Here is a 26657-nt window from a genome sequence, read left to right as displayed (position 1 = left end):
AGGTTTCAGCATACAGGCTTGAAGATCACTCTACGGCTTTTGGCTTTGGTTGACCTCCCTCAGCAAAAGACATCCTACCGACACTGCCTCGGGTATTTACATCAGTCGTTCTCTCGTCATTCTCATTCTTCTCCTCTGGCATGGGTTCGCTGTAACGTCTAGTCCTCTGGATCCTACTGCCGATATTTCTACCTTCAACTGCCCGACTCTTCTGCCTCTAACTGCCAACTCCGATGTTCGGCTCAGCCCCTTTTTATTTCACGTTCTCCGGGACCTTGCACAAAGGGTTGTAACCCTTGAAGAATTCAGCACGACTCCTTGATCTTCTGTTAAGACTGACCTGTTCTTTCTTCTCATCCGTGCACTCCTTTAATCCTATCTTGTCGGGCAGCGGAAATTTGTCTGAACATTGCCAATCGCTTTGACACTGACCTAGAAGGTGTTTATATGCAGAGCTCACAAACAACTTTCTCATACACTTAAATCGTAAACAACTTTCTTGTGCACTTATACATAGCTATTATACAAAGTTCCGGTGGCAAAGCATTGCCTTTGTCTCCTCTTTTCCACTTATCAACTCGCACATCTTGAACCTATCCTCATAGGGAGCATTCCACAGACCTCTCACTAGCTTGATCACACAGATCTGGGTCCTGATGATGAGACCTCAGTAAAGTCAAAACTGGCTCATGTGAAGTCATTAGCCTCTATATATGAGTTGTCCAGTCATGAAATTACTTCAGGTTCAAACTTTGTTTGCTTGCACTTGGATAAAGGATTAAACCAAGAATATAATTTCTTGGCATCTTTAATTTACAGTATAACCAAGTGAAAAAACTTTCAACAACTATCTCCAATCTAGAGTATTTTAGTAATAAGATGTGACACCTTTTGGTTACTTGTATATGGAAATATGACTTTTGCATTACTTCAAACTTGGTATCACTTCTGAGTCTGGCTCCCACTGATGGGATGTCAGTATGAGTTGCCCATTCTTGAAGTTACTTACACTCTCGGATAAAGGATTAAACCAAGAATATAATTTTCATGGCATCTTTATAGTATAAACAAGTGGAAAAACTTTCAGCATTTCAACAAACTGGTTAGTGCCTTGACAGCTTAAAAAAAAAAAGTAAAGTTCTTTTATTATAAACCAATTCTTAAGATCCATATAGAAAATATTTAATTTTTTAAGCTAACTTACTATTTTCAAAATGTTCTTTTAAATAGAAAAGAAAATGATAATTCAGTTTGTGATAATCCCAGCATAGACAGTGGTAAGCTTTCAAGAACAAGAATTTCAAACAGTTAATAAATTTAATTCAGATGTATAATTTTAAGAAGTGGGTTCAGATAGTGTTGAAGCTCTTGAAAATCAGAGCTCCAGGTAAAGCAAGACACTTTGCTAATAGTTCAAAGAATTAAAGCTGTACTCAGATAATGAAATAGTTGTCTCTATTGATGAAGGTGTTTCCAGAAGAATGAATGTAGTGAATTTAGGTTGAAACTTGTGGAAGGTTTATAATTGTATTCATGGTCCTAAATAATCTATCAATATTATGATGGGTTACTGACACTGAATTTAGGAATATAATATACATCAGTTTCGATATAAATTAAAATGGGACTTAAGAAAGGGGCAGCAACAATAAAATAAGTACTTAAAATTGCAGGGGAAAGGGAGTTTAATTAGTAAAACTACATACAAAAGCAATGTAGACAGTACAATATTTTGAACAAGTAGAACATGTTAGACAGAATTGGTAAAATCAGAACATGCAATTATGCATCTCTCACTTATCTCATAATCATGTAGAGGAAATTTAGATCAGAAGTCACAAAACTAACACTAAATTTGAATCTTTATCAAAAGTTCAAGAAAATTTTTGAAAATGTTAACTGAAAAAAAGCAGAATTTATCAATTAATTCAAGAGAAGGGAGTTACAAGAAGGAGATATTTCTGATAATGCAAAGAAAAAAAAAACTGGTGTAGCTGTAATGAATTATGATACATTTCTAGTTTCTGTACTGCTCAGTTAACAATTCTTTCAAGCAAACACCCAATCAAGTATTTCTCCATTAATCTCTTAAAAACACAAAGTGAGTCAACTACACATTTATAAGGAGATCAATTTGAGATATGAACTTGTCAATATTTTAATTTTTGACAACTTTTGTTTAAATTTGATCAGATTGTTTAAATATGATACGTTTTCTTGATGAAATATAATAAATTTAGTTTAATCCTTTATTCAAGTAATTAATATCTTTATTTTAATAATATTCCCTTTAATACTTAGTGATATAACATCACACGGCTTGTTCTATTTTAAAATGATCTATTGTTAGTATTCCACCTTGTATTTTTTAAAACTGTTTAATAGAAATAGCATCTTTTTGATACAGGAATGCATGTTTCAGTAATAACATGAGATTCATTTCTTTCGATTAGAGATTACTTAAAAGCATGATAATTCATTCCTTTCTTTTAGTGTTGCACTGCGATCAGCATTCATTTTAGAAATTATGGACTCTACAACCATGTTATAAATAACTCTTTTAATTTCCCTACGTTTCGATCTTCATATTAAGATCATCATCTGGAGTATATACAAATATACAAGGACAATCTGAGTTACATTATACACAGTAAGCTAAAGGAACAATGATTTGATCACCGGTTAATCTACTGGCATGACCTCTAGTGAAAAAAAAAAAAAAAAAAATACAAATTAATTAATTATTTAGAAACTACATCAAAACTAAATTCTATTTAAGATAACATGGGAAAATATTCTTTCTTATAGATAGTCTTCTTTCAGTAATGAAAGAAGACTATCTATAAGATAATAAGAAAATGATGTCCTATTTTTAACATTACAATTATTATTTTAGATTTAGGATTCTGGATTATCTATAGTCCTATTTATAGTTAACTCTTAGAGAGAAAGGTTCCGTGGGTAGAATATGTGCCTTCCATATGCTTGGGATTTTTAGACCATCATTATTGTACAGACTAGGGTGGTTGATAAGAATCTCACAGGCTTCCTTAAATTTGCATTCATACCATGTTTTGGTGTGATGTAAACAACTGGTGCTTTTCCAGTCAATTCTATGTAAAGTGTTCAGGGCATGGTCAGAAAGGCCAGCTTCACCATAGTTATTATATTTAATGTGTCGTTTATGTTCCTTTTGTCTGATAGGAATTGTGCATCCTGTTTTCCTATCAGACAAAAGGAACATAAACGACACATTAAATATAATAACTATGGTGGAAGCTGGCCTTTCTGACCATACCCTGAACACTTAACACAGAATTGACGGGAAAAGCACCAGTTGTTTACATCACACCAAAACATGGTATGAACGCAAATTTAAGGAAGCCTGTGAGATTCTTATCAACCACCATAGTCTAAACAATAATGATGGTCTAAAAATCCCAAGCATATGGAAGGCACATATTCTACCCACGAAACCTTTCTCTCTAAGAGTTAACTATAAACAGGACTGTAGATAATCCAGAATCCTAAATCTAAAATAATAATTGTAAAGTTAAAAATAGGACATCATTGTTACTGAAAGAAGACTATCTATAAGAAAGAATATTTTCCCATGTTATCTTAAATAGAATTTAGTTTTGATGTAGTTTCTAAATAATTAATTAATTTGTATTTTTTTTTTTTTTTTTTCACTAGAGGTCATGCCAGTAGATTAACCGGTGATCAAATCATTGTTCCTTTAGCTTACTGTGTATAATGTAAGTCAGCTTGTCCTTGTATATACTCCAGATGATAATCTTAATACGAAGATCGAAATGTTGGGAAATTAAAAGAGTTATTTATAACACGGTTGTAAAGTCCATAATTTCTAAAATGAATGCATAATATAATTCAGTTAGCCAAGAAAGTGAAGCTGAGGGGAATTTTTAATCAAGAATAAGTTGCAACACAGGTGTTAAAAGCTGAAGCTGATTTGAATTTGAAACTTTTGCTTGAATTTGTCATGACTTAGGGAATGTCAATTTATTTTTTTTCATGTTAGGAAATGAGCAGGAATACTACAAGTCTTCTCTCACAAAACCTTTGACTCCTTTCTTGTTTGATTCAGTTCTTCAGAACTTAATTAGCTGTAATAAAGTTCACAAATATAAGCTGTTTAAAAAATTCAACATGTTTCAGAGAGAAGGAAATTACTTGGCCACTTCCAATAAATATGGTTTGAACATTCTGTTATTATAAATTTAAACAGATAAACCCAGTTTTATTAAATAATACCAAACAGTATATTAAAATATACAGAAAAACTTAAACTTCTATAGCAGTACAAAAGTAGGGTTAATTGAATATTCTCAACAAGAAGAGTCTTTTTCTTCTATTGAAACCAAATTGAATTGTTACCTATTTTGATGGTGTGCTGAATTGTTCTCAAAGCTTGACCTCAATTCTGATTACTTACTAGGCACCTTTGAAAAAAAAGAACACAGACACATTTACTATACAGCACCAAAGATTCCATTTATCTCAAATGCCCTAGTATGCATGCACAATTCTTCACAATGTTTGCAAGCTTTAATGAACATTGTGCTATCTGTTATGTTAGGAAAAAGTGTTCTGTTTTTCAAGATGACCTGTTGATATATTCTGTAGACTATGACTCTCATTATACAGCTTTCCCTTATAATTAGAATCAAAAGAAGTCATAGAGATTATATGATGCAGTGCAGACATTAATGATTTTTCTGTGACCTCCAATTATCATGTAAATAAACATTTCTACTGATGGAAAGTTAAAACCAATTTGCTCATCCATATATTCCTACATAGGTGTAATTGTAAAAGTAACTTGCAACTGCATGAAGATTGAAAACACAAATACTTCAATGTGTGTTCAGGATTAAAAATTGACAGTAACCTAAAGTGGGAACCACATGTTAGAGAAGTATGTAACAGAGTAAATTTATGCTGTTTTTCTTTTTAAGAAGATTCTTAAGAACAATGATAAGAACATTATATTTCATATAAGATACAAATTTTTATATATAGTATAGTATTCTAAGCCGGGAAGTAATTTTTTAACAAAATAATATGCATTCTATGCAACATTAAATATAGAGACACTATTAAACATCACTTGACACAATTATGTAACTATAGGATGCTACTCTTCTTAAAATTTGATATGTAAACATTAGACAGGAAACTTAATTCTGAAAAAAGAAGGCAGTAAATACACAATCCCAAAAGCACAAAAAGAAATAATACATACATATTTATTTGGTTCCTAAAATCCTTAACAGCCTAACTCTTTTAATAAGAAATTTGATCAGAGAGTAATTTAATATTGATAAGAAAAATTGACAGTTTGTATAGAATAAATGTATAAATCTATCTAGAAATTAATGCCATAATAGAAAATCAGCTGTCATGTAGGCACTTACTGTATATATTTTATTCCCTGTTTTTTTTTTTTTTTTTTTTCCTCACTGTTATTCTGTGCTAGTGTATTGATATGTGTAATGTTGATACATTTCATACAGCACCATAACTGGGATGGGGTTATATTGTCTTTTGTACAATTCTGAAAATTTTTATGAAAATGTAAACTGAAGTTAAAAATAAAATTTTATTGTAAACCTAAAAGTGAAAGCTTCTTTCTAGAGAAGATTGTATATCTTGGCCATGTGATAAAATGAAATGGATCAAATGTTAGTGCTGTAGTCTACTTTAGTGTCCCAAAACAAGAACAGGTTGGACAGTTTGTTGATATAGTAAATTTTTACCTACCATACATTCCAAACTGTTTATTATATTTAAATTCTATGCTTAATCTTATAAAGAAAGGTGTAAAATTCTCCTGGAGGCTATTATTCTGAAAGTTCACTTTAACTCATGTAAAATAGGTGATTTTTATCTGTTTTACTGTGTTTTTTTCTCAGAGAAATTTATGATTATAGTATATTACTGCTGATTTTCTTGGGTTTTGTTGTATTTGGTTTATTTTATAACATATTTGCTGCATATCAATATATAAGAGTGCTGTAAAATGGTGCCAAAAAACCGCAAAAGAATATAGCAGCAAAAAAAAACAGGAACACAAATATAAATAGCGAAGCAGGCTTCTCCCACCAAAGAAATTGAAGATGAATTAACTTTTGAAATCTCAAGATTAAAACTACTTTTCAGACAAATGACATGGAAGTTGCAAAAAAGAGTTGAGAGGTATCTAGAGGAGCACAGGAAAGACAAAGTAAGGAGCAAAATACATGGCAACAATCCAATGTTGTTGTTGTCCTATCCTTTGAAGAGTCTTAGATGTTTCCATGTGCTCCTTGAACTGCTTTGGCTATGTCGATGATTTTGTTTGTATAGAGCTGTTGTTCAGGATTAGGATCTATTTCTTGCAAGGCTGTTGTTTATTATTTTAACGGTATAATAGAACACAGAAACTAAGTAAATAATTAATTTATTAACTTGATGCTGATATTTCGCTGGTATTATAACCAGCATCTTCAGAGCACAAAAACACTGTTTGTCACAATACGCGAGACTAAAACAACATGGTGTACTTAAACGAAATTGTAGCAGCAACACAAAGACTAGAGTCCTGATTTTGGCGCCCTCGATCTGAAAAAAAAAAAAAAAAAAAAAAAAAAAAGCTATCATATATTACTAGAGTCCTAGAAAAGTGCTAGTTTTTTCTTAATATGACTGTCTTCCAGATCTTCGGCAAGTTAATACAGCCATATTTGTTGAGATTTGGAGTGTGTTTTAGGGCTTGTGTTGCCTCTAAGAACAATCTCTCTGATTTATACGGGTTTCTGTGTAGTACTTTTGTGTTTTTCCAGTTGATCCTGTGTGCAGGGGTATCCAGAGCATGGTCTGCAGGGACTTCCCATAATGATAATTCCGGAGAATCATATCATTTTGTGACAGTGTTTTTGTGACGCGTATTGTGACAAACAGTGTTTTTGTGCTCTGAAGATGCTGGTTATAATACCAGCGAAATATCAGCATCAAGTTAATAAATTAATTATTTACTTAGTTTCTGTGTTCTATTATACCGTTAAAATAATAAACAACATGTTCGACGAACACATAAGTCTGTCCACACGTTCTTGCAAGGCTGTTGTAATTGCTGGACAGGCAAAGATGTGAGTGGGTGTCAGTTCAGTATTGGGGCAGTTGTTGCAGTTTCTATATGTTCTCGTATCATCTGTATTGAACTTAATTCCTCTATAACGTCCTGTTCGTAGTCTTGTTATCGTGGTGGAGGTCTTTCTGTCAGCACTGATTTCGGGAATTTGATATTGTATCACTGATTTCAGTGGAATTAGTTTAGCTTTTGCTAGTGCGTTAGCATCAACAAGGGTTATCATGTGAGTTTCTTGTTTGAGTTCTCTGGCCGCTTTTGCTAATTTATCAGCTGCTTCATTGTAATCAATGCCTACATGAGCAGGAATCCATTGTAAATTAGCAAAAGAGGCCAGAGAACTCAACCAAGAAAGATGTGGCAACTTTTTCCTAAACACTTTCGTTGATTTAAGAGTTTATGGGTGTCTTGTGTGAGCTTGGTACTGCCATTTTTGATTGCCTCCATAGCTGATCTTGAGTCACTGTAAATTATGATTCCCTCAGATTGTTGAGATAATGATAATTTTAAGTAGGCTTCAAGTGCTTTATTTATTGCGTAAAGTTCGCTGGTAAAATTGGAAGTGATTCTCCCAGATTCAACTTTTATTGAAAGTTTTTTACCTTTCGGGAGTAGAAGGAAAACACCAGCACCTCCATTAATGATATTGGTGTCTGACGATGCATCGGTATAACAAATAACCTGTTTGGAGGATGAAAGAAGGTTGATAGTATTTAGGTCTTTTTCTTTTAGCATTTCTTTTGATTTTTTTTTTTTGTTACAGAGTTGAGTTTTCTGGGTGCAAAAATCAAAAATGTAACAAATGCAATTGAAAAATAGAAAAGGAGAGATGGTAGTTCTTGTAGGAGCAAACAAATTAACTAGCAATAAATACAGAATGAGAGAATATCAAAAGGACTGCTGAAGGAAGTGAAAGTGGAGAGTGAGAAAGTGAAATTATTACTTTATTACCAAGAAATGATAATACTGAATTAAGAAGAGTGATGTTGGCAAATGCTGAGTAGAAGATAGAATTATATAAAAGGGATGGCACTTAATGCATTTTGTATCAAGAATCGGGAGAAATTATTTATCAGTATGAGACCTAGAAAACTAGATCACGATGGAAGAAATGGTGAGAATCTATGCAGCAGCAACTAAGTTATGCAACTATGTTAATGATACAAATATGCTTAATCACTGAGATGATTGTGTTCATCTGGCTAAGTGAGGCATTACATACAAATAGAGATCTGCAAGTCGTCCAACTGGGCCATACTCCAGGAAATAAATGAAGCTAGAGATTTAGGGGTTGTGGAAGAGAGAGTTAAAGTTTAGAGGCCATATTGCTAAGGTAGCCCATAAGATTACTTCGCTATTGAAAAACACATTAACAAGTAGAGATAAGGAAGTTATCATTACTCTTTATAAGGCCTTGATATGCCCACATCTGGATTACTGTGCTCAAGTCTGATCTCCTATCTCTTGGGGATGAGGAAGCAGTAGAGAGGATTCAGAAGCGAGTGACCAAGATGGTGAATGGCCTATGGAATGTTCCCTATGAGGACAGACTGAAGGTATGTGGATTGCAGAAGTTGGTTGATAGGGAAAAAAAAGAGGGGATATGATATTTAAGTTGCTTAAAGGGTTTTATAGGATAGATGCAGGGGAAATGTTTCAGCACTTGGCTAGAGGCTGAAACTAGGGGGTCATACCTGGAAGTTGAATAAAGATGTGGCCAGTAAGGGGAGTGTGAGGACTAGTTTTTTGCTTGGAGAGTGGTAAATGAGTGGAATGGGTTGCCAGAGTCAGTTGTGAGTTCTTTGTCTGTTAATGGGTTCAAGGAGAGGTATGACAGATTGTGTGGATAGATTGGGTCTCCCACGATGAGTCTTCAGACTCCATGGAGGTGCCTGTATAATAATAATAAAATTAATATAGAGGAGAGAATATACATGAAAAGCCTGGAGGTAAGTTATGTTTGTACACAAATGCCAGAAATATCGGGAACAAAGGGGTAGAGTTTTTGACCTTGGAGAATATGCTGGGGCCTCAGATTGTAGGTATTAGGAGAGACCTGGCTCTCAGAGGCAGATATATTACCAAGTGTAAAAAGTACAGTATTTTTAAAAAGTATAGACAAGATCAGAGAGAGGAATGGAAAAGTTGGTCCTTGTTAGGGATCTAAATAGCAGAGTAGGAAATGATTGTGAGACATACAAAAATATTTTGGGAAAATTTGGAGAAAAGAGCAAAGCTAATAATAATGGCAAATATCTGTTGGATTTCTGCTCAGGATATGGACTGGTTATTACTAACACCATGTTCCAACATAAAAATGTGCACAAATTCACATGGAGAGAAGAGGCTAGGAATAAGAAAAGTCTCATTGACTATGTTATTGTTGATAGTGATGTTTTCTCCCAGGTGCAGGACACCAGAGTGTACAGAGGATTTGAAATTGGAAGTGATCACTATTTAGTCTTGAGCAGGATAAAATTGAATTTCATATTGAAAAGAATGACATGTAAGAAAGTTTTAAAGCGAATAAAGGTTGAACAGCTCTCAGATGTGAACTGTAGACTAAAATACACAAAGATTATTGAAGAAAAAATGAAAGAGTTTGAGAACAGGAACCACACCTTGGAGATTCAGTGGCAAACTCTGAAGAAAACATTGAATGATTCTGCCAGAGAGGCATGTGGTGAGGTTGTCTGCAAGGATAAAAAAATCAGAACTCCCTGGTGGACACAGGAAGTTAAAGAGGCAGTGAAGGAAAAGAAGAAAGCATATATCTGGAGGTTGTTGAAGAAGCTTAGGAATGGAGGAAAGAGTGCTGTAAAAGGAGTTAGAGATGATAAAGGTGACATGAAAACTGGAGAAAAAGATATCCTTGAAGTATGGATACAATATAATGAAACAAGCAGTGATGACAGCACAGTGGTAAAAAACACTGACCAGGCATGCAGTCAGGAATACATATCCATACTTGAAGTAGAAAAAGCCATCAAAGGCTTGAAATGTGGAAAGGCAGCTGGTGTAGATGATATTCGACCAGAAATGCTGAAGTATGGTGGTATAAGAGTCTTCCAGTGGCTGCACTGCATAGTTCAGAAAGCCTGGACAGAGGGACAAATTCCTGATGATTGGAGCAGAGCTCTCATAGTACCCATATATAAAAAGGGAAATAAAACTGAATGTGAGAATTACAGAGGTATTTCCCTACTGAGTGTTCCTGGCAAGATCTATGCAAGTATACTTGAGAAACGGTTGAGAAGAATTGTGGAAGAAAAGTAAAGCTTGGTGAAGAACAAGCTGGATTCAGGCCAAACAGAGGCTGTCAGGATCAGATCTTCACTTTACGACAAATAGTCGAGAAAGCATGGGAATATAACAAAGATCTGTATTTAAATTTTGTCGATTTGGAAAAGGCATATGATAAGGTGCCAAGAGAGAAGCTATTCAATACACTGCAGTTATATAGTGTCAATGGGGCATTATATCAAGCAATACTTAGTCTTTATTTGAATTGTAAGTCAGCAGTTAGAATTGAAGGAAGTACAGGAAGATGGTTTAATTTTAAATCTGGTGTGAGACAAGGATGTACATTATACCCTCTGTTATTCATTATCTATATGGATCACATTATGAAGGAAAGGGGTATTAAACATGATATCAAAATTGGAGATGTTAATGTCAGCTCTTTGCTTTATGCGGATGATGTTATACTTCTAAATAAATCTGCTACAAGTCTGCAAGATTCTCTGACTAAATTGAATAGTTGTTGTAATAGATATGGTATGAAGGTCAGCAATAAAAAGACAAAGACAATAGGCAGAATCATTGAAAATGTCAACTGTGTTGGGAATGGAGAACCTGTGGAAAAGTAAAGCATTTCAGCTACTTAGGCACGATTTTTACTGATGATGGTAAATTAAATATAGAAATAGACAACAGAATCAGCAAAGCTGGTATGGTGGGAAGTCAACTGAATAAATTCATATGGAATAAGAGAGAAATTAGTCGGAACACTAAATTAGCTGTATACAAGACAGTGTTCAAGCCAGTTTTAACTCATGGATCTGAGAGCTGGGTCAGAAGTAAAACACTTGACCAAAGACTAGAGACTGCAGATATGAGAGTCCTGAGAAAGATTATAGGCGTGAACAGATGGCATGAATGGCAATATCATATTAAAAACGAGGATATTAGGAAAGAACTTGATATTGTCAGCATCCAGGAATGCATTAGCAGAGCTAATCTCAGGTGATATGGTCACCTAAACAGAATGGGCGAGGAAAGATTAGCAAAACAAGTTCTCTTCCAGGTTGGCAGCAAAACGACCCAGAGGAAGACCAAGATATAGGTGGATTGATACGGTACAAAGTGCCTTAGATGATAGAAATATAAGATCTGATAATGTTGGAGTCTTGACAAGTAACAGACTGATTTGGAGGAAAATTGTAGATAGGAAGTTAATAATGATATAATTTTTTCATGTAGTACTATCATATCCTGACCCCTTGTGGGTACATGGCAGGAATTTGATGATGTAAAAAGTACAGCATTTTTAAAAAGTATAGACAAGATCAGAGAGAGGAGTGTGTGCAGTTAATGGTATCAGATGACTTGAGTCCAGTTAGGATAAAAGACTATGGTTGCAATACCAGTAACAATTTTCCATGTAGCAGCAAGTTTGAAGCTATCTGGCGAAATGGAGTCGAACAAGATCAGACCAGTTATCATCAGTTTCTAATGATGATAATGTATCATCTGATGGCTGTGCAATAAGTAATTATCATGGGTGACTTAATTATCCAAACATTTATTGGGTAGCAGCAAAATCTCAGGAGAATATATTGAATTCATTGAGCTGTTGCAGAAAAACTTCCTCAAGCACTCAAGGCCAAAGAGCAAGTTTCCACAAACCAAAGAAGGAGTTTCAGCTAAAAGTATGATTCTGCCTTTTTTTTTTTTTTTTTTTTGGTGACATGATCATGCTATACTAACTTTTCAGAAAAGGTTACATGCTGAACTATAAAGCAGGAGGTTATGGCCTAATGCGAAGTATACTAGGTTTGGTCCCATGGTATCAGTTGCTAGATGGGAAGGGTATTGGAAGTGCATCTGGGAAGTATTAAAAAAAACACATAAACAGTGCAATATCAGAATGTATCCCTAGAGTTTTAAGAATAAATAGGATATGAAGGAAATGGATATACAGCATTATTAAGCAGCAGATTTCACTAAGAAAAAGATAATGTAGAACACTTGTGGCAGATATGAAAATTATAAGGTGCAGGCCAGAAGAGTTACAAGTAGTGTATGGAAAGCAAAGTGTGATTATGAAAAGAAATGGATTCTGAAAACTAAAGACAATCCAAACTAATTCTGTTGTTATTATGCTGCAAATAAAAGAAAGAATGAATGTGAGAGAATAACTCCACTAAATGCAGATGGTGTGCATGTGACAGATGCAGAAGAGATTGTTCAACTAATGAGTGCCCATTTTGCTAGGAGTCAACCGTATACACAACATTGAGCTTGAGATACTAGAGCTGTTGCATAAACTGAATAAGAATTTTGCAGTAAGGGCTGATGAGATATCAACATATATGTTAATAGTGTTGAGCTGAACTGACTATGCCTTTGACTAGACCGTATGATTTGAGTTGCAGCACAGGGAAGATCCCACAGAAATGGAAAGAACATATGTCTATTCCATGGCATAAGGGTGGTGCAAAGACTTATATGTCTAACTATTGAACAAACAGTATTTCTGGAGTGTCGGTGAAGATTCTGGAAAATTTGGTAAGAGCTTGCATACAGAAAAGGGTTGACACAGAATCTATACTTTGCAATGAAAGCATGAGTTTCACTAAGGAATGGTTATGTTTGAGCAACTTGCTCACATTTTATAATAATGCGATGGTTGAGTTAGATAAGGGAGATGTATATACCATAACACTTTTAGACTTTGGATTAATAAACTGTTAATGTGGATAAGAGAATGGTTGAATGAGAGATATCAAAAAAAGAGGGTATGAGAGTGTGAGCCTGCAAGATTTAAGGTCACCTTAAATCTTGTTAAATCTAACAAGGGATCAATCAATCCTTGGTCTGCTTTTCAAACTTTACATTAATAACATTGGGATTGATTTTGAAAGTTTTTCCACTTGGTTATACTATAAATTAAAGATTCAAGAAATTATATTCTTGGCTATCCAGAGTATTTTAGTAATAAAGTGTGACACCTTTTGACTACTTGTGTATGGAAATATGACTTCTGCATTATTTTTAACCTTGGCATCACTTCTGGATCTGGCTCCCACTGATGAGACTTCAATAAAGGTCGAAACAAGTCTGGGTAGTGACCCTTCCCATAATGCATAGCATTATACACGTCTGTAAGGATATGTGCTTTGCATTATGGGATACTAAGGCAAGTGATGTGAAGTCATTAGCCTCGATATACGAGTCGCCTTTGTAAAGTTACTTCATGCACAAACTTTGTTTGCTTACACTTGGATAAAGGATTAAACCAAAAATATAATTTCTTAGCATCTTTAATTTACATTTATTGAAATGGATTTTTGAGTGGTGACATACAGCTAGCTGCTGATGAAGCAAAGATAGGCAGAGTAAATAATCCAGGAATGTGATCAACATGCTTTATTTGCAGAATGATTTGAACAGGTTGGAACTGTGGGCATGTGAAAATGGCTGTCAATTCATTATAAGTAAATGTAAAGTTATGCACTTTGATGTAATGAGAATTGAATGGTATATTATATTGGTGGGATTATGCTAGAAAAACTGATCAGACTACAAAAGGAGTTTTATTAGATAGGAAGTTGAAGTGTAAGGGCCATATAACAAAGATTGCAAATACAGGGTGTTCGGGATAAATTTGACAGTTTCATAAGGAAAAAGAAAATCTTCTTTGTATCTATTAAATTTAATGAATTGACAAAAAAACATTACAGGCAGAGTTAATTACAATACTATCAACAAGATTTACTCAAAATAACCACCATTAGCATCGATCACAGCTTCAATTCTGCTTCGGAACCTCGAACAAGCTGATGCTACAGTCTCCCTGGGAAGGGCCGCAAAAACTGTTTTAATTTTATCCATTAACTGGGCTTTTGTATTACTGGAAGTGCGATTGGTGTCTTTTTCAACTGCGCCCCATACAAAATAATCCATGGGGTTAAGGTCTGGGGAGTTTGGAGGCCAAACATTTGGACTGGTGAAGTCGTAGAAATTTTCAGACAACCATTTTTGACTTTTCCCAGAGGTGTGGCAAGGGGCCGAATCCTGCTGCCATACATACGGCCTACCATTGGCTACCCTTGTTATCCAGGGCTTGACTACAGTTAGCAACTCCACGAACAAAGCCCGAATTCCAATGCCAGGGTTCTTCAACACCTGTTCCTGCAGATTTGCGAGGAATTCTGCTGTACGAACGCAATCAGATCGTCTGCTAGGGATCTTTCTTCTTGCTACATCCTCGTAGTCACCATTGCAAGTCTCTAGTTCATGCCTGATTGTTTTTACTGTATTCAGGGAGCATTGGGCAGCAGTCGTAATATCCTTATTTTGATGGCGGGCACGAATCATCATGATACAAGTTATTCTCTTCCATGATTCAGGTGGGTTCCAGCTATCCATCCTTTCTGACATCTTGTATATGAATGAAGAAGGGTCCAAACTTTTAAATGAAGAGAAGTGTGTGTTAATACATGTAACTTACGGAAAAATATAATTAATTATAAATATGTCAAATTTATCCCGAACACCCTGTATAACTTTAAGATAATGTCTATTTTACCAGGAAATGGTAAAATAGACATTGACATGTAATGATAAGAGAGTAATTTTTCCTTTATACAAAGTCTTGATACAACCTCATCTTAACTACTGCATGCAGATCTGGTTTCCATAGTGATGCAGATACAGTGGAGAAGTTGCAAAGGAGAGTGTTAAAAATTGTGTAGATTGAAAATTTATGAACTGCAGATCAAACAAACATTAGAAAGAGGGGTGATATGATAGAGAACTACAAACTTCTGAAAGGATCATACTATATACCATTAGGTTGAATTTTTTCATTTTATGGACAGTTGGGAGAGAACAGGTGGGTATCCATGGATGTTGAGAATGCATACAGTCAAGAAAGGGGTTAAAGCTAGATTTTGCTCTTATAGAATCTCAATAGATTGGATTTCCTTTGGAGGTGGTGAGAGGGACATCTATGGTGAAGGTAGTATGAAAACTTTGGAAAGCAGCTTGTTGGATGGATGCATCAAACCGTGTGCTACCTAGTGGAACCATGAATGCTGCAACTTAGAGAGACAAGGTCCTAAACTTCTGTGTTCATTTGTACGTGGGTGATAGGTAAGACATTTACCCTACAAGACAATAACAATCATTCTCGTTGAGTGAAGCTCATGGGCAAATATCTTCAAGAAGAGACCAATGTATATACAAATTGGACAACTAGGTCTCCTGACTTTAATTCTGTTGAACATGTCAGGAATGCTTTAGGTGGATGTGTTGCTACGAACCACCTCCCCAAAACTTTGAGGGACTCGGGGGGGGGGGGGGTTTGAAGGAGCAGTGGTTGTTATTACCAACTGAGCTGCTGGACACCATTATAAACAGTGTGAAATATTGTTGTAAATTAAAGATGCCAAGAAATTATATTCTTGGTTTAATCCTTTATCCAAGTGTAAGCAAATAGTTTGCACATGAAATAACTTTGCAACTTGTATATAGAGGCTATTGACTTCACATCACTTGCCTTAGTATCCCATAATGCAAAACACATACCTTATGGGCATGTATAATGTTATGCATTATGGGAAGGGTCATTACCCACACCAGTTTTGACCTTTATTGAGGTCTCATTAGTGGGAGCCAGACCCATTAGTGATACCAAGGTTGAAGTAATATAGAAGTCATATTTCCATATACAAGTGGCCAAAAGGTGTCACACCTATTACTAAAATACTGTATTACAGATAGATGTTGAAAGTTTTTTCACTTGGTTATACTCTAAATTAAAGATGCCAAGAAATTATATTCTTGGTTTAATCCTTTATCCAAGTGTAAGAAAAACTTCAAAAAAGAAATATTGTTGTGAGGAGATACCACATTCTTTATTGAGTTACATTGACAATCTCATTTGGATCTTTTGTTTTCGACCATTATCTTCATACATTCATTTGTTATTGGATTAAATTATTATTATTATACAGGTACCTCCATGGAGTCAGAAGATTCATCACAGGAAATCCATTATTCACACAATACCTGTCATACCTCTCCTTAAACTCATTTACTGACAAAGCACTCACAATCACCTCCGGCAACCAATTCACCACCCTCCAAGCAAAAAAAATCTAGTCCTAACACTTTTAATCACATTTTTACACAAATTGCATGAGTGACTGCTCATTCTCTCCCGTCTTGCCATTGTACTGAAAAGTCTTCAGTGTCTATCCTATAAAACTGCGTTAATAACTCATATGCTTCTATCAGGAGTATTCCATAGACCTGCCACAATCTTTGTTCACTCGCCTCTCCAGATTGACACACACACACATCTGGGTGTCCAGATGGGGCCTTATTACAGCTTTATATAGGAGAACAATACCTTCTCTACCTTTGATCAAATTATTTCCTATATCAGTGATGTAAAATTTAAAGAACAGAGGACCAAGTACTGAGCCCTGTGGTACACCACTGGTCACCTACCTTTTCCTGGACTTGATTAATCCATAAACCACTCTTTAATATCTGTCAATCATTCACCAGAATACCCTTCTCCATTTGTTCCAATTTATGCAATAGAGTTCTATGTGGAATTCTGTCAAATGCCTTTGGCTACTCAGTGATATTACTAGACTATGCATTTCTCTTATCCAACTCCATTCTCACTTTATTATAAAAAGTAAGTAAATCACTAATGCAAGACCTACCTTTCACAAAACCATATTGTTCCTTATAGAATATCATTCCTATTCATCCAATCATGAATTGAATGGATAGGAATGATACATTTCTTTTGCATCAATTTCTTCAATATTTTAACCACCACTACTGAGATGCTGATTGACCTATAATTTGCTACTTCTGTCTTGGAGCCTCCTTATTGCAGTAGTTCAGTACTGAGGCTTAAAAAGCATGGTCAGAGGAGCTGATAAGTGTAGCTAGATTGGTTAAGTTCTCTGATGCCGTGACGAGATACAGCACTCTTGAATCTTGTGTCCCCCTCCATTACAAGCTGCTTTGAGTAATTATCTCTCAGCAGCTGTATAAATTCCATTCCCTTTTCTCTTTGCGACCATTCCTCCTCCCAATCTAAGTCCCCATAGTTGAAATCCCCAAAATAATTACTCAATCTGCACTTGTGCTAATTTGTCAATGCAAATCATCTGCATTCTTTTATATCCCATGGATTATAGCAGCAACCAATTATGTATTTCACCCTGTTGGCCCTTATCTCACATGAGATACCTTAAAATGAAATGCCCACTGCATCACTTTCCTCCTGATGTACTTCTAATGTTTTTGGCTTCAATTCCTCTACTATCATTAGCAAAATCCTTCTCCCATCCTGTTCTTTCTGTCCTCTCTGAAGATACTATATTCTTTGCGTTCTATTTCTATGACTATATCATCCTCGGTCAACCAAGGCTAACTAATGCCTATAACTTTTGGCCAAGTTGAGCTAACCAATACCTCAAACTCCTCATAAATTTTAATACCACCCCCCTTTCATCTTATAACCTCCCTTACACCTTGCATTGCTTAGCACACTAAAGCTAAGAACTTGGGGTACTACATTTAGCATCACATGATCACTCTCTCATGTACTAACTTCTAGGTTTCCTGGTCCTTTGCTTACCTGCAACCCCCCCTCCAAACATTCTAACTTCCCTGACTCTGCACCTCAAAACTCTTACTGAACAACACTTTCTCAAGACTCCTGACCCCAATCCATTTAAATGCATTACCTTATTAATCCTTCCATCCATGAAACTCACTCCACACATCCGCAAACTCTACACCATTCCTTTATACAATTTTTGCACTGACTCATTAACAATCATAGTTCTCCATCTCAGCTCACCTCTATCGTACTTTGACTTTCTCACTGTTCTTTTTCACATGTACTAGCAACTCTTTCATATCTTCTTACATACCACACTTGTCATCTGCTAAATCATTTGTACCAGCCAAAACAAACATCTTTTAACTTCACTCTCACCATCCTTACAGCATACTAATGTCCTTAATCTTGGCGCTAGGAAAACACAATTTTGTCACACTCTCCTCAGCCATTACTCTTCTCAGTGAACCACCATGCAAAATCCAATCCTTATTCTCAAGCTTTTACACTTTCCCTTCATCTCCTCACCATTTGCACCTTGCCCATGGAGGTGTCGATTGCCTTCTTTCCAAGCAGTGTATTTATTGCTTTAGTATCCCACATAATAGCACACATCTTCAGTTGTTTATAATATTATGAGACCTCAATATAGGTTGAAACTGTCTGGGTAGTGGCCCTTCCCATAATGCATAGCATTACACACACGTGAAAGGATGTGAGCTTTGCATTATGGGATGCTAAGGCAATTAATGTGAAGTCACTAGCCTTTATATACAAGTAGTCTAATTGTGAAGATATTTCACGTGCAAACTTTGTTTACTTACACTTTGATAAAGGATTAAACAGGAATATAATGTCTTGGTATCTTTAATTTAACCTTCAGAATATAACTTCTACTACCCTAAATTTTGATTTAGGATAGTAGAGATTAATTTTTAATTTCAGCACTAACAAAACTCATTTCTGCCTTATTCCCATGAAAAATAATTATTTTCCTCTGAACTTACCTTTTGGTAATATATTCAAATATATCTATTTGAATTTGATGCAATTTCTCTTCTTGCACAGGAAAAGTGGATATTAATGACAACAATATTTCAAAGCCAAAGTTTGTAGAAACTATGAGTTTTGTAAATTTGACCTGAGAGCTTACGAGAATACAATCCTTGGCATTGGAGTTGCCTTAGCTTGCACTTTAAGGAACGACTGCTGCCAAAGCATCTGTACGTTTGCCTTTTATTAGTGCATTTCATAAAGGTTTCACTGACAGCTATTTCGAACTGGTTGGTTCTCTTCAGAGACCAGGCAGAAACCTTAAGAGAGCAAAAACTCTCATTCAGTACTGTAAAAATGTAGTAATCATTGTAATAAGGGATAACTGTAAATTCAAATGGATTTTACAGTTATCATTCCATCAAAGAAAGTGCACTGACAATCAATTGGAGCAGATTATATAGAAAGAAAGAAGAAGATGGATTAGAGAACACTCTTGTTGAATCTCAGTATCAGTTACATCGTTAAAAGACAAGGAACCATCCACCATCATGCACAGCATACATCAAGTCAGAAAGCTGGCAACCTAGTTGCAGCAGTCAGAGTACAGACCAAATGATGATAGCTTACCTGGAGATATCAAACAGTAACCACTTGGCATTTGCCAAACTTTTCCATGGTATTTGTCCAAAGATGGGTGACCTAAGTATATAGATCCCTTGCTGATCAACAGTAGCAGAATAAATATTGGTGATTATTTATTAGCTGATTGCTTCAAGGGTAGTGTAGGAGTTCCATCAATGGTTCTTTCTGTGACTTTAGAAAGAATTCAGAGAAGAGAAATTGGATGGTATTCTGATGATTCAGATTTGTCACCTCTTTTAGGAATGGGTTGCATGTTGGTTAATATGGAATCAGCGCTGGACTAAGAAACTGCACCGTTTAGCAGTACACCTAACATCATTTTGAAATATCATTAATATAATGGATCAATTTGGTCATCTGTTCATTCAACAAAAAACTGCGATAAAACATTGTATTGGGATGTCTTTTTCACAGCAGATGAATCCTTTTTTGGTTTCTCTATAATTGGTTAACCTAAAATACTGGTGTTTATAACATAATGTTGTATAATTTCAGATCATTATGCCTAACTTTTGCATTAATAATGGTCTGATTTAACTAAAACTTAAAACAAAAATGACTTAATAGGCTTTTAGGAATTTCAGATACCAAATTTCATTAAAAGTACACTCGGGTCTCTTTTTATGCGGTAGATACGTTCCACAGAAAACCGCATATAAAAAAATCGCACAAAATAGACCTAACTTACATTCAAAAATGAGGGATACGTTCCATACTTTTCTAAAACCGCATAAAACCGAAGCAATGAATTAAAATAAACCTAAAATCGCATAAAAAAGTTTATAAAATTTTAGGAAAATAAGAATGCCTAAGTTTGTTTTAAAGTTTTATTCATTTAATTTTATTGAAAAGTAACAATTTTTTTTTTTTTTACATTTTGTCATCAGAATTATCTTCGCTATTAGACAATATTCGGCAACGTTTGCAAACTGGTGCGAAATCACTTTCATCACCAAAAGAGATAGTCAGCGCATCACATCTGTATGGTAAAGGCAATGGTTCTTCACAAGCAGAAATAGCTTCACCCTCGTTCTGTTATGATTTTTTTTCTTCTGACAATGTAATCAGTGATTAAACTTTGCGATGATGATTTTACTAATTTTTTATACAGCTCATGATATCCAGACACAGTTCTTCAGCTCACGTTGGAATTTAAAGGCTCGTTCAGAATTTGTGCCATTAACAAGAAAATGATTTTCCAATTTATTGCACAGTTCAAGACCTTCTCGAATTATATTTGCTGTAAGGAGGACAGGTTTTTCTTCCGCTTCACTATCGTTTTCTGGATCTTCGACAATATCTAAAGTTAATCGATATCCAATAATATCATCATCACTTAAGGCATTATCCACAAGCAATTCGACTACATCATTCTGGCTAAATGTATCAAAACCTTCTCCACCAATTTCCTGTGCCAAAGTAATGATTTCAGTTGATAATGTAGATGGTTGCACTGTTTGCAACACATCCAGGCCAAGCTGCTTTCCAGCAGGTATTTAAAATTTGTGGTCTTATTTCAGTGATAGCAGTGTAACATGATTTAAGCAGTCCAAAATAGAAAATTTTTTCCAAACGCCAGTTACCGTTAATGATTCATTTTCTAGTTTATCCAATATAAATTGAAAAGTGTGCTTAACGTAATATTTTTTAAAAGTAACAATTATGCCTTGATCTAATGGCTGAGTAATGCTTGTTGTATTGGGTGGAAAAAACACTACTGCACATTTGAATGTTCTAAATGTGGATAACTTGGCTCATTGTCAACAATTAATAAAACTTTAAAATCGAGAGCTTTTTGCTTCATATATTTTTCACTTCTGGTACAAAGCAATTATTGAACCATTCAGTAAATACAGCAGTTGATACCCAGGCCTTTGTATTAGCCATTCAATGTACCGGTAGCTGTTTTAGATCTTTGCCTTTTAAAGCACGTGGTCTTAGAGATCGATTTACTAGGAGGGGTTTCAACATTCGATTTCCTGATGCATTGATACAAAGTAACAACGTTACTCGATCTTTGCTTGCTTTTGTTGTGTCCCCCTTTATTAAATTCTATTAATATATGTACTATATGCTGGGTCCTTCCTAAGGAGCCACGTGGTACCTCTAAAACACAAAGGAATTGACTCAGGGTCAAGCCAAAACCAGCATGCCAAAGTCTTTGAAATCTCACTTCTCTTAAAGCATTAGGAATATTTATATTTCTATGCTGCACCACCTAAGCTATTAGATTAAGTTAAACATGTCTTAATCAAGACGTGATCTCAAACGTATACTATAATGACTACTGATTTGCAATCGTGACCTATAACATAATCTATTGTCTCCTGCTTAGATTTGTATCTTTTTACAAGTGGTGCATCGGATTCTAATACTCAGACACTTGGATTAAAGATAGCAAAGGTTTATTTGACACATTAATACAATTTACAATACAAAGAAACTCAATCCAAAACTTCAATGTTAATCAGAGAAAAATATAGGTATCCTTATTAAGTAAGGACATCAAGAAGCAACATCAATATGTTATTTCACAAACTGGCAAAACTTGACTGCAATATTCACATTAATCTTCATATCATATCACATTACTCAGACTACGCCTTCTTAATACTTTCAAAACATACATATTAGTTTATCCTTATAGGAGTTACCTCACTGTGCATTCTAATATTAAGGTGCTACAGTCCTGTCTTAATTATATGAAAGCCCTCAATTTCCCTTAATCTCATTCATAACATCTAAATTTTCTTATACACATTATATAGACAAAGAATTTTCAATGTTACTGTACACACTGGTTCTTCATACTTGTTCCTTCAACTTCTGACTGCCATTCTCTGATTGATCTCCCTTCCGATTCATTTAGTAGGTGCTATGGCATGGATTTCTCCAGTCAAATGCAAGTCCACACGATCCCAGAATAACTAGCCCACTCCAGATAGAACGATGGCATAAGGCGATTCTGCTTCCATGAGGCCTGCTGCCTAAAATTTGAGCCCTTTTCATGGTTTGCCCGTCAGTCGAATGGAGGTGTATTCTTTCATCGTATGATTAGGAGCGTGTGATCCTTCCAGTTCGTAAGCAGCATGTTCTATCACCACCCTCGGGATTCCTAACAGAACTCTTCGTCTGAGCACTCCTGGACAGAGACTCTCCTCCGTGCAACCTTCTACCCACTAGAATACACGAGACTACCAGCAAAGAGAGAAGAGAAAAAAAAACTCGTGGGGGGGATTCCTGACCCTTTTATATCATCTCCCCCTATCAGCAATCACCGTAACTCACATAGCTCACCCAACGCGTATAATTTCTCCCACGTAAGTCTCGTTTCGTATCGTTTATGTTTTCTGACCACTTGCTTCTGCACGTGCCGTGGGCGCGTGACTGCCTTGGGACAACCTTTCTTTCCGTCCGCGTGCCTGCACACTTTAAACTTTTGTTCACAGCAGCTTAATGCATGTCATACTACAAAACATTGTATTATCAATTCTAACAAAATATTATTAATTTATAAATAATATTTTGTTTTATTTATACAAAATTTATACACTGGCATTATACAATTAAGTAAGTATTGCTTCCTTGAAATATTCACAATCTTTTTTCTTTATAATAATGTAATCTATATTTTACCAGTTGCATACAGCACATACCTAGAAGCAAGCATGTTCCCTACAAATTTTTTTTCTGTTAAACGATGATAAAATTAGAATTCTTAGGAATCCCAATTTATCAAAGTTTAACACTTTAAAACCACTTGCTTTTTTCTCAGACTTTGCAATGTAAGTTCGACTAGGCATTTTCTTCCAAAACAATCCTGTTGCATCAGCGTTAAACACCTGATCTGGACAATATCACCATCTTCAATAATTTTGACTAACTTCTCTTGAAAATTTTTGGCTGCTTCTTCATCTGCTGCTGCTGCAACCTTGCCTGTAATCTTCACATTATGATGTGCATTCCTTTTTAAAAACTCGGTTAACCATCCTTTGCTAGCTGAAAATTCTTTATCAGCCTGGGAAGAGGAAGTAAATAACTCCAATTGCTTCATCTGTTCATAAAACCGAAAAGCTTTTTGTTTAATTAAATAACCACTTATAGGAATTCTTCTTTGAGTTAATTCTTCAATCCAAATTACGAGCGCTCGTTCTGTTTTTTCTACTAAAGCATCTCTTGATAATTTGGCACTTAGTTTTGTGCCAGAAATTACAGATTTTCTTATTGCGACTTCATTCTTTTTAATTGCTCTTATAGTATATTTGCCTAAATTAAAATGTTTACCATAGATCCCTCTCCTTTTTTTTCTCCATTGGGCGAAATTAAATCTTTAAAATAAAAATGAGCAAAATTTAGACTTTCAATAATGAAAAGACAAACACTTACTCGCATGCAAAATTCAATTTCATGGACACTCACTACTTACACGTTACGGCAGAATGTGCTGCAACACGCTGTTCATTATGTACAACGGTACATAAGTTTTGAAATTATCCACTGCATAACTTCAAATCCGCATAAAAAAGACACCCGAGTGTATTTAATTAAATGTGTTAAAAATATACAGGTGGTTGGATCAACGAAATATATTTAAAATGCAATAATGCATACATGCCTAAATCCACACAGAACAATGTATGTGCTATGTGGCTTATGAGGAAATCTAAACTCCAACACTTTTTAGTATGCATCATTATTCCTTAGGTCAAGGAAATTCTTGACCTAATACTATGGCTATATTAATTTTGTAAGGCAAGGAAGTCAATTTTTTTAATCTCAGCAACTTTAAATTTTTGATAATATCTTTATTTAAATCTAATTAAAAGCTATGAGCATATCAAAAAATGAGATATAAAAAAATCTGTATGTGTATATATACACAACAGATAACTTCTTAAATGATTATCTTGCTCCAAAATGAACATGAGGTATTAAGATAACACATGTGGTCTGAATGTTCAAAACCATTGTTATTTCCATGGAAAGTCATAATCTCACATATACATTTATCAAAATTGAACATATAATTTTTTTCCCCATTTTGTTATATATAATACCTGGTAGAAAGAGAAACCTAATTAAAGGTTATTACATGTTAAAAAAAATGCATAAATTAAATTCAAAAAATCAGTGTGCTTTATGTTTGTTCTCTAAATGTTAATAATAATAAAGCTCTGAATAATGGACTTTCATATTTTTCTATTCAAATTGAAATCTAAACCATGAATAATATTCACTTTAGATCCAGAATGCATCTAAAGTGAATATTATTATTATTTATGGCATCTCTATGGAGTCCAGAGACTCATCATGGGAGATCCAGATCAACCATCTTACACACACGCACACACAAATCCTACCATACCTCTCCTTGAATCCATTCACCGTCAGGGAACTCAAACAATTCTGGCAATCCATGCAAAAAATCTGATCTGCACACACCACTACTAACCACACTCTTACACAACTTCCACGGATGGCCCATAGTTCTCTGTTTGTCATATATTGAAAATTTTCACATGCATCAATTTTATAAATCCCTCAGACAAATCCTGAAGACGGGCCCCGAGCTTCCTGAACTTGTACACCCAGTATCTCGGGAAGAGGTATAGGTAGCCTTAAAACTCGCCAAGAATGGCAAGACTGCAGGAGTGGATGGTATCCTCCCCGAGTTTCTAAAACATCTCTGTCAACAAGGCCAAACATGGCTGGCCATCCTTTTCTCAAAAATTATGACTGGAAAACTACCAAACAGATTATTGTGCCCCTGTCTGGGAAAGACGTGCACAATTAGTGGGACAGTGAGAAGCACTCCTCTCTCCTGGCTGCCTGTCCTATCAAACATTGCTCCACCAAACATACGGAGAAAAGCCTCAATTAAAGAATTTAATAAAGCAATGAGCAACCCACTCCTGCCCCTGCACCAGACGTTCATAAATCCACCTAGTCTTTGCCTAAAATCTAGAAAGCCTTTCTGGTCCATGGACAAACTCTCTTCAGATGCGCTGCCATCAACACCTGACATGTGGAGAGAATACTGGTCCAACAAACTGCTTCCTGGTAGGCGATCCCTGTGCTCTGCAGCCTGGTTTTGCTCTTCCTAGGAAGATTTGGGCATCAATCAACAGGATCAGAACTAACCAGGACAGATTATGGCTAGCTACTACCTAAATGGAGGCTGTTAGACCACTCTTATTGTGATTATTCGCATGGCTCAGACGATTACTCATGTTGTGAACGACTGTCCAAGGTGCAAATTTCACGGCGGTGGCCTACAGGACATCCACAAGGTGATGGATGAGGCCTTGGATTGGCTTTCCAGACTGGACATTGACCTGTAGCTGTTCTATATTCCTTTTGCCATAATAAGAATAAATAAATATAAAATCCCTTTAATATATTAGAAGTATCTATCATATTCCCTCTTTTCCCACCTATCAACTAAACTTTGTAACCCACAAACCTACAACCTATCCTTGTGGAGAGTATTCCACAGACCTGTCATCAACTTGGTGACTCGTCTGAATCATTTTGACCATCTACTGATCCCCAAGAAACCCAGATGACCAAATCTGTGTAGTGGCCAAATCATAGACTTATAAGGAGGGATAATGACTTCCTTATCTTTACTTGTTAGTGTGTTTTTCAATATCCAAGTAATTCATTAAGCTATTTTATCAACTTTGGCAATATGCCTGCTGAACTTTAACTCTTTGTCCAGCATTATCCCCAAGTCCCTAGCCTCATCAATTTCCTGCAAACCAATACCATTAATATGATACATCATATGCAACCTTTTCAACCAGAAGTGCATAACCTTACATTTTTCAACATTAAATTGACGATCATTATCCTTTGCCCACAATGCTAATTTATATTTAAATCATCCTGCAGGATATCTACACCACCATTATCAACTATATCCCCCCTCCAAGTTCTGCATCATCAGCAAACAACTGAATATCCCCTCTTAAATCTTTCACTATGTCA

General features: G+C 35.3%; 1 protein-coding gene across 1 annotated transcript in view; it reads right to left on the bottom strand.

The window, feature by feature from the left end:
• Window positions 1-4446: 4446 nt before the first annotated feature.
• The window catches only part of ScsbetaG (Succinyl-coenzyme A synthetase beta subunit, GDP-forming), a 260513-nt gene continuing 238302 nt past the window's right edge, over window positions 4447-26657 (bottom strand). The window contains exon 12 of the transcript XR_016550662.1: window positions 4447-4463. The gene's annotated coding sequence lies outside the window, so the exon portion shown is untranslated. The remainder of the gene's footprint in view (window positions 4464-26657) is intronic.

The sequence above is a fragment of the Typopeltis vanoorti genome, chromosome 3, assembly GCF_054136105.1.
Source record: "Typopeltis vanoorti isolate ZY-2024b chromosome 3, IOZ_Tvanoo_1.0, whole genome shotgun sequence".
In the NCBI taxonomy this organism is placed as follows: domain Eukaryota; kingdom Metazoa; phylum Arthropoda; class Arachnida; order Uropygi; family Thelyphonidae; genus Typopeltis; species Typopeltis vanoorti.
The sequence above is the reverse complement of the archived record's forward strand: the minus strand, read 5'-3'. Positions and strand labels throughout refer to the sequence as shown.